Here is an 8,901-nt window from a genome sequence, read left to right on the forward strand (position 1 = left end):
AAACCTTGGAACTAGTGGTAAGGTTATGAGTGTTGAAGTCAAAAGCCATGATGGTATCCTTCAAGCAAAGGAATTATAGACTTAAGGTAGGTTGGCTCGAAAGAAAACATATCATACCTTAGGCAAGTCATTATGAGCTTTTTTTCACCATTTTAAGGTAGCCGTAGAGGACCTTTTTGGTATGGTAAATGTGATTGGGTTATGAACTTGCTATGGAACCTTGTTTATATGAACCTTTAGTGTAAATTACTCTATGAGAACAAAGGCTAGCACCGAGTGAGTATGGTATCAGAAGTAGTTCTAGTTAAAGAATGATACTAGAGTACAAATCACACCCTTTTATATTCCTCAACCATGTGCCTACATACGATGTGTCCAAGTTGTAGTATTGGCAAGTAGAACACCCTCATCGGAGTAGGATAGATTACGGATTCCAAGCTTTGCTATCGTGGTCTATGTCGGTTATTGCCTATTCTCATCATATGAGATACCTACTAGCATCATAGAAGTTCTATGAAGTTTAGGTGGTGGTATGGGACACTATCTAGAAATTTCATAATAGTCTTTGAAGGAGTTAGTTAGAGTCCCTAGGTCTTGTCCAAGACTATTACTTGAATGTCCTTATGTGATGAATGATTCTTAAATGAACTAATGAATGTAATGACTTCATTTATTAAAGTGTGCTAAATGAATAAGTACTTACCTAGAGTTGGTAAGGGTTGTCCAGTTAAGGTGTGAAGGGGGCATAGGAATGATCACTTTGTATCTTACCTAGATAAGTCTTAAGAATGACTCTAGTTAGGGAAGATGTTGATTATGTGTACATTATCTAGGACTTAGGTAGTATTAAGAATTAATTAGGTAGTCTTGAAGAGGTCAATCATGGAGTATCTTCTTCATTTACTTAACTAAGTATTTTGATAGCCTTGTATATTGTTGTGTTAACTGAGAATGATTATATCATAGGTAGTTTTTAGGATCTTTTAAGTGTGTGTGTAAGGGATTGTATGGGAGTTCACTTGACAATTCACTCAAGTGAGACTTAGAATCACCTATGGTAGAAGGATATCATGTTCATGTGCATGGTTGCTTGTAAGCGTGTATGTGTCTCATTATCAGTTGTCTTGAGGATCATTTAGGCATTCGAGAGGGTATATGGGCAGTCTATCTTTGTATGACTTAAGTGAATGTTAGGATAGCTTGTAGTGAGGTAAGTACATACTAGAAGGTGTCTTAGGTGAAGGTAAATAACTTCACTGTACAGTGAAGAACTTCACTGTACAGTGAAGAACTTCACTGTACAGTGAAGTGAAGTTACTGTAAAGTGCTACCAAAAATGTGATAAATCGTTTAAGTGTTTCCTTATGCGTTTCTAAGTTGATAAATGTTGTTCTTATGACTATGATATGATTTTTAAATGAAAAGATTCATATTTCTAATAAATTTCCTTTTTTATGATTTTTTGCATTATGCCGTACTTGGTACAAGTGTTTGTACTAATTCCATACACTTTGTTATGTCTATGGGTGTAGGTGAAAGGTGAGAAGGATCGTGAAGGAGATCTTGGATTCTAGAGTCGTTCAAGCGAAGTGAAGTATGTCCTAAATTTACTTGAGGGCATACATATATTTCTTTTATTTTTGAAGTATTGTAATAGACAAAGTAATTATATATTTTGAAGTATTGGCCGTGTCCCAACGTATGCTCGTGTCTATGTTTGATGAGATTGAGACTTAGTATTTCCTATGATATCTACTGAAAGATGTTATTTAAGATATTTCTAATATTTTTTTGAATAGTTTCAATTCCGCACTACTTTTCAATTGGTATATGCAATGAACGATACAAAAATGGCTTGTACAAGACCTCTGAGAGTCCAAGTACGTTGGTTGAAATTTGAGATTGGCCCTATCTTCTAGGGTGTGGTTTCGGGATGTGACAAGCTTGGTATTAGAGCATTGGTAATTAAAGTAGATTTAGGAATCAAAAAGTCTCATCAAGTGACATCTAGTAGTGTCTTTACCATTGGTGTGAGTTGCGACACATCTATGGTTGAGTGCCCATAAGAAGATAGAGTTTCCCTTCATTTCTACTCCTATGTCGTGTCATAAAGTAAAAGCTATGAGTACTTTTTTCTTATGGTTTTCCATGTGTTTCGAGGAAGATGAATACGAGGAGGACATTGGCTAGGAGAGTTGAGGAGAATGATGTGCATGAGGAGATTCCTCCTCAAGTTGAGGAGGTTTAGCAAGTTCCTCAAGGTGGTCAAGTCTCTATTATGGAAGGAGGTAATGATGTTCCGGTGGTTCCCCTGGAGTTAAATAATAGTGATATTAGAGCAGCTTTGCTTGCTTTAGCCCGAGCCGTGTCAACTCCTGCAAATTTGAGTATGGTGCCTAGGATGAATGTTGTGGAGAGAAATATGACCTCTATGTTAAGGGACTTTTTGAGGATAAATCATCCTATCTTTCTTGGATCTAAGGTGGGAGAGGATCCCCAAGAGTTCCTAGATGGATTTTACAAGGTGTTGAGTGTCGTGGGGATGACTTCTAGGGAGAAGGTGGAGCTAGCTTCGTATCAATTGAGCGAGGTTGCTCAAATGTGGTACACTCAATGGAAGGACAATAGGCAGTTGGAGTCGGTCATATTGAGTGAGAAGAATTTAAGGAAGCTTTCCTTGGAAAGTAATTTCTCCATGAGAAGAGGGAAGTTAAGGTAGAGGATTTTATCAATCTAAAGAAAGGCAATATTATTGTTGAGGAATACTCTTTGAAGTTCTCAATTTTATCTAGATATGCCTCATACCTTGTGTCTAATTTGAGGGATGAGATGAGTCGTTTTGTGACGGGTGTCACCGATCTAGTGAGGGAGGAATGTGGTACAACCAAGCTACATGATGATATGACCGTATGCCTAATCAATTGAAGAGTCCAAACATAAGAGGATTTCTAGAAACTTGAAAAGGAGTGGTTCTAGTAACCAAGATCAACCTAGGTTTAAGAAGAGGGCTCAAAATCTAGAAGAACCTAGAAGTGTTAAGGTGAAATTGGAGAGAGGAGGTGGTTCTCAAAATGGAAAACCTATATGTGGCACTTGTGGAAAGAGGCACTATGGGCAATTCCTAAAGGGTATCGGGAGTTGCTCTTGTTGTGTTAAAGAAGGAAACAAGGTGAGATATTGTCCTATCATTGCTTCTAAAAGAATAGAGGGTAAACAAGTTTCTCCTAATGTTCCAAAATATGATGCTTCAAATAAGAGGAGTTTCTATGCACTCCGGACTAGAAGATCAAACCTGGATGATGATTGTGGTAAGTACTTATATCTCTTTAGTGTTATGTGTTCCTTCTAATTGGGGGAGTATGTTGAGTAAAGTAGTTTTGATTGATTGTTTCCTCTTTTCTATTCAACTCAATCTTGAGAGTATAAAGTCATAGAAGTATGTTGCATGTTGCATTATGTTTAGGGGTCTTGTTAAAGTTGAATTTCATTGATTCCTTGCATTGTGCATTTAATGAATTTATGATTATGTGGAAAATTGTGCATATGTGAATTTATCATATATATTATCATGTTTATATAATGAATTTCCTAAAAGTTGTAATTTTGGAAAAATTGCAAAATTTCACTTTAATGTATGCCTGCTCACTGTGAAAATTTTCAGATTTTGACTAATTCATTCTTTGGTCTAAGATTATTGCAATATGGTTAAAACTAATGTATATAAGCATGATATTAAATATAAAATGAGTTCTTGCTATTTGCAATGAAGAATGTGAGTTTTGTAGCATAATGAGTTATAGAATGTCTTCTAGTTTCTTGTTGTGTTGTGATCCTCTAGGTCATGAGAACTTCATGGTCATAATATGCTAATTGAATCTCTATTCTTGATAGTGTTCGAGAGTGGAAAGTGTCATTTGAGGACGAATGTTGTCCAAGTGGGGGAGAATGTAAGATCCCGAAATGACTTAGGTGAGCTAGACTTAACATGGTTTTCATGATGGTCTAAGATCCTATAATGTTCTAAAATGTGGTATTGACGCAGTGTCTAGAGTTTTAGGTGCATTGGATGTGAAATGTCAAGGAATGACTAAGTCACCTATGTGCTTCATATATTTTATGTATTTATGTGTGGTTCATGAGATTATAAGGTCCTTAAATGAGTTATTATTGTGTATATAGTCAGTGTGTCAAGTTTCGTGAAATTTGGAGGTCAAACGTCCAAGAATGTCCATGACGTTTAACAGGTTTGCCTTCATAAAACTTTGTGTGTCTAGTCACGTTTAGTCGAGTTTTACGTGTTCGTTTTGGGTGAAATTCATGTGAGAGGTCCTAAACTCGTATACAAGCATGTTTGGGTTGGAAAACATATGGGCAAACATCCCCAACGACCAACCAAGGGTTCTTGAGGAAGGACCCTCCTCAAGAGCCAAGCTTGTCTAGACCAGGCCCCAAACGACTGAGGCAATCGATGGATCGTGGGCCAATTGATGCCTCGTCGATGGGTGTCGCGGATTAAGACATAGAATAGGGAGATAAGGCTCCCAAAGTCAAGTCTCTGAACTAAACGACGGAGGATAGGACGGTCTGTTTGTGGATAAACGGTGCGTTGACAATTAACCGTCAATGGTACTAGTTCCTGCCAAGCTTCACTGTAAGTTGAGGGGTGAAGTACTAAATTCACCCCACCTCCAAATAAGAGAAAAGGCGGTTTCTAAAGGGTTTTTTGGGTATTTTAAATATGTTCATAAGCCTAAAACACTTAGAATATTCCATCGAAGCAAAAACACAAGGAAGGGCTTGGATTGGAGAATTTAGTGGTGATTATTCATAAAATTGAAGAATTATCTTCATTCAGTTATGGTTTTTTATCCTTGAATGTCTATTCATCAAGGATCCTAACTTTCAAAGATGTTTCCTAAAGTTTTCAAAGATGAATTGTCCAATTTCATGATCTATGCATGGGTTCTTGCATTAAAAGTTTTTAAGCATCGAATATTGATTGAATTGTTGTTAATTATATGATTTTAACTCAATTAATCTATGTAACCATGTAATTTGTGAAACCTAGTTTTGACTACTTTATGGATTAAGTAATGGGCTTAATGCTTATGAATTCTAGTGTAGTTTATATGGGCTATTGATTGACGTAATAATTGTATTGAATTGATACCGAGGCTGTCTTATATTAATGAATATATATTGAATTGACCTAGTTTCATTGAGTATGATAGTTTTTATATTGAATTAATGGTCATGGCCATGGGTAAGGGTCTTATGGTATTGAATTGGATGGTTTAGAATTGGATTGGAGTGTTGAGGATGGAGTGGTTCTACGCTGCCCTAATTCCATTTATTTTATGTTAATTATACTTCAATTATGGTATGATTTGTATGGTCCACTTATGTTGGCGGTGTTATGTGCTTTACTTGCAATTGATGTGGCCTTGTCGGCGTAATTTTAAGTAATATGATGATCATGGCCTTGTCGGTAACTACTTAAAGTATTATAATGATTTTTGTAGTTGAATATGTGAAGTTGGATAATACTATGTACATGATAAGAAATGTGAAAGCATATATGTTCTCCTATTGATGCTATTTAGGAGATCATGTTAGATTATGACCATGTCTTTATGTGCGTAGTCTTACGGTTGATGTATGGTTATTCATACTTGACTATATTAATATATGATGGTCATATTGATGATGATATGGTGGTATATAGTATGAATTAAAGATGATAATGTTTATTTCTGTGTGCTTCTAGAATGACATGTAATATGTGTTAAAGTAAAGTATGTTGTGTCTTGTCTTGGTTGACTTATGTCCCTTACTTGATTCATGTACGAATGTGAATATGAGATGTATTGACTAAGGATGATAAAGCCTCTTAGTCTTGTATGCATAAATGACAAGATACCATAAATGATGTTAAGAAAGTCCTTTATGTGAAACCTTGAACCTAGTGGTAAGGTTTTGAATATTGAAGTAGAATGCCGTAATGGTATCCTTCGAGTAAAGAATGATAGAGTTATGGTTGGTTGGCTGGAACGACATCATATCAAACCTTAGGAAAGTCATTATGAGCTTCTTGTAACCATTTTAAGGTAGCCCTAGTGGACCTCTTTGGTAGTATAAATGTGATTGGGTTATGCGCTTGATATGGAACCCCTTTATATGAACCTTTAATATAAATTACTCTATGAGAACAAAGGATAGCACCGAGTGAGTATGGTATGGGAAGTAGTTCTAGTTAAAGAATGAGGCTAAAGTACAAAGCACTCACTTGATATTCCTTAACCATGTCCCTACATGGGATGTGTCCAAGTTCTACCATTGGTAAGTAGAACACCCTCATCTAAGTAGGATAGAATTCTGGATTCAATGCTTTGCTATTATGGCATATGTTGGTTATTGCCTATTCTCATCATATGGGATACCTAATAGCATTAGAGAAGTTATATGAAGTTTAGGTGGTGGTATGGGACGCTATCTAGACATTGCACAATAGGCTTTTAGGGTGTTAGTTAGAGTCCCTAGGTATTCTCCAATACCATTACTTGAATGTCCTTATGTGATGAATGAGTCTTAAATTAAATAATGAATGTAACTACTTAAGTTTATAAAGTATGTTAAATGAATAATTACTTACCTAGAGTAGTTAAGGGTTGTCTAGTTAAGGTGTGAAGTGGGCATAAGAATGAATCACTTAGTATCTTACCTAGATAAATCTTAAGAATGACTCTAGTTAGGGAAGATGTTGATTATGTAGAGATGATCTAGGCCTTAGGTAGTCTTAAGGATTATTTAGGTAGCATTGAAGAGGTCAATCATGGACGTTATCTTCTTGATTTACTTAAGTGTGTCTTTGGATAGCCTTTGGTAAGGGAATGCCATATTATCTATATGTTGTTGTGTTAAGTAATAATGGTTATATCATAGGTAGTCTATAGGATATTTTAAGTATGTGTGTAAGGATCTCATGTTCATGTGTATGGTAGTTTGTAAGTATGTATGTGTCTCATTATAATAAGTCTTGAGGATCATTTATGCTTTCTTAGAGAGGGTGTATGGGCGGTCTCTGTTTTTATGACTTAAGTGATTCTTAATATAGCTTGTAGTGAGGTAAGTACATACTAGAAGGCGTGTCTTAGGCGAAGGTAAGTAACTTCACTGTACAGTGAAGAACTTCACTTGATAGTGAAGTGAAGTTACTGTAAAGTACTTCCAAAAATGTGACAAATTGTTTAAGTGTTTCCTTATGTGTCTATAAGTTTATAAATGTTGTTCTTATGATTATGATATGATATTTAAATGAAAAGATGCATATTTCTAATAAATGTCCATTTTCATGATTTTATGCATTATGTCATACTTGGTACAAGTGTTTGTACTAATTCCACACACTTTGTTATCTCTAAAGGTGTAGGTGAAAGGTGAGAAGGATCGTGAAGGAGAGCTTGGATTCTAGAGTCGTTTAAGCAAAGTGAAGTATGTCCTTAGTTGACTCGAGGGCATACATATATGTATTTATTTTTGAAGTATTGTAATAGACTAAGTAATTTTATATTTTAGAGTATGGGTCGTGTCCCAATGTATTCTCGTGTCTAAGTTTGATGAGATTGAGACTTAGTATTTCCTACGATTTCTAATGAAAGATGTTATTAAAGATAGTTGTAATGTTTTGCGAAAAGTTCTAATTCCGCACTACCTTTCATTAGGTATATGCGATAAACGATACATAAAGGGTTTGTACAAGACCTCGGAGAGGTTAAGTACGCTGGTTGCAATCCGAGATTGGCCCTAACTTCTAGGTTGTGGTTTCGGGATGTGACAGAATGATATTTTTAGGGTCTTTTAGGTATATTAAGGTGTTTCAAACCCTAAGACATAATTTTAGACTTCATTTCCTAAAACCCAAAATTCTCTCTCACGAAAGACTCTCTCTAAAACCAAACAGAAGCTTGGTTTCAAGAAAGGCTTGGAGGGATGGTGGTGGACGAATTTATTCATCCAAAATCAGTGCGGTTTCTTCTATTTGAGGTATGGAAGTCATCCTTGAACTCTCTTCCATTCAAGGAATCCGTCCTAAAAGATTTCAAATAGGAATTTCAAACTCTCTTTTCATCTATCTTTAACTCTAAGTATGGGTCTTGCATGAAAACCTTTTAAATGATTCAAAAATGATGTTTCTAATGTTATTTGGTGATTTTAAAACTAAAAATTCAATGAAAACATCTTTAAGCTTTTTATTAAATTTTGGCTTAAGGAATTGGTTAAATGAACATAGTTTTGTAGTTATTGAGATTTTGTGTTGCTATTGTTGTTTATCTACTGCCCTAAGGGCAATATTATGATGGATTGTTGAGTAAATTATAAAGAGGTGTGAAAGCTTTGGAAGAATGGTAAATTCGTGTCATTGTTAATTCTCTTTATGAAATGCTTTTGAATGGTATGGTCCACCATTTTAGTGGTGGTGTTTACTTGATGAATTTAAATATACTTGGTATGTATTGTAAGTGTGGCTTTTAAGGCCTACTGTTTGAATTGAAGTTGTAATGAAGATGGTTCTTGTAATGTGCATTATGAAGCATGAATTGCATGTTTTGCTTAGATTATGCCTAAATGAAGTAAGTGTACATGTTGAGCATGTTAAAGTGTGTAATGTGATGAATGAAGGTCTAAGCATGTATAGAATTGAATATAAATGAAATAATGCTTATGTGCAAGGTGTGTTCACATGTACACACACACATACATGTACATTGAATGAATGAATGAATGAATGAAGTAAAGAATATGAATGAAAAGGGGAGTTTTGGGGTGAAAACTCTTCGAGAGTTGATATGAAGTGTTTAGTAGCAACCTAATTATCTTCCAAGAGATTTCTAAGATAGGTAG

The sequence above is a fragment of the Solanum pennellii genome, chromosome 12 (genome assembly GCF_001406875.1).
Source record: "Solanum pennellii chromosome 12, SPENNV200".
NCBI classification, from domain to species: Eukaryota; Viridiplantae; Streptophyta; class Magnoliopsida; order Solanales; family Solanaceae; genus Solanum; species Solanum pennellii.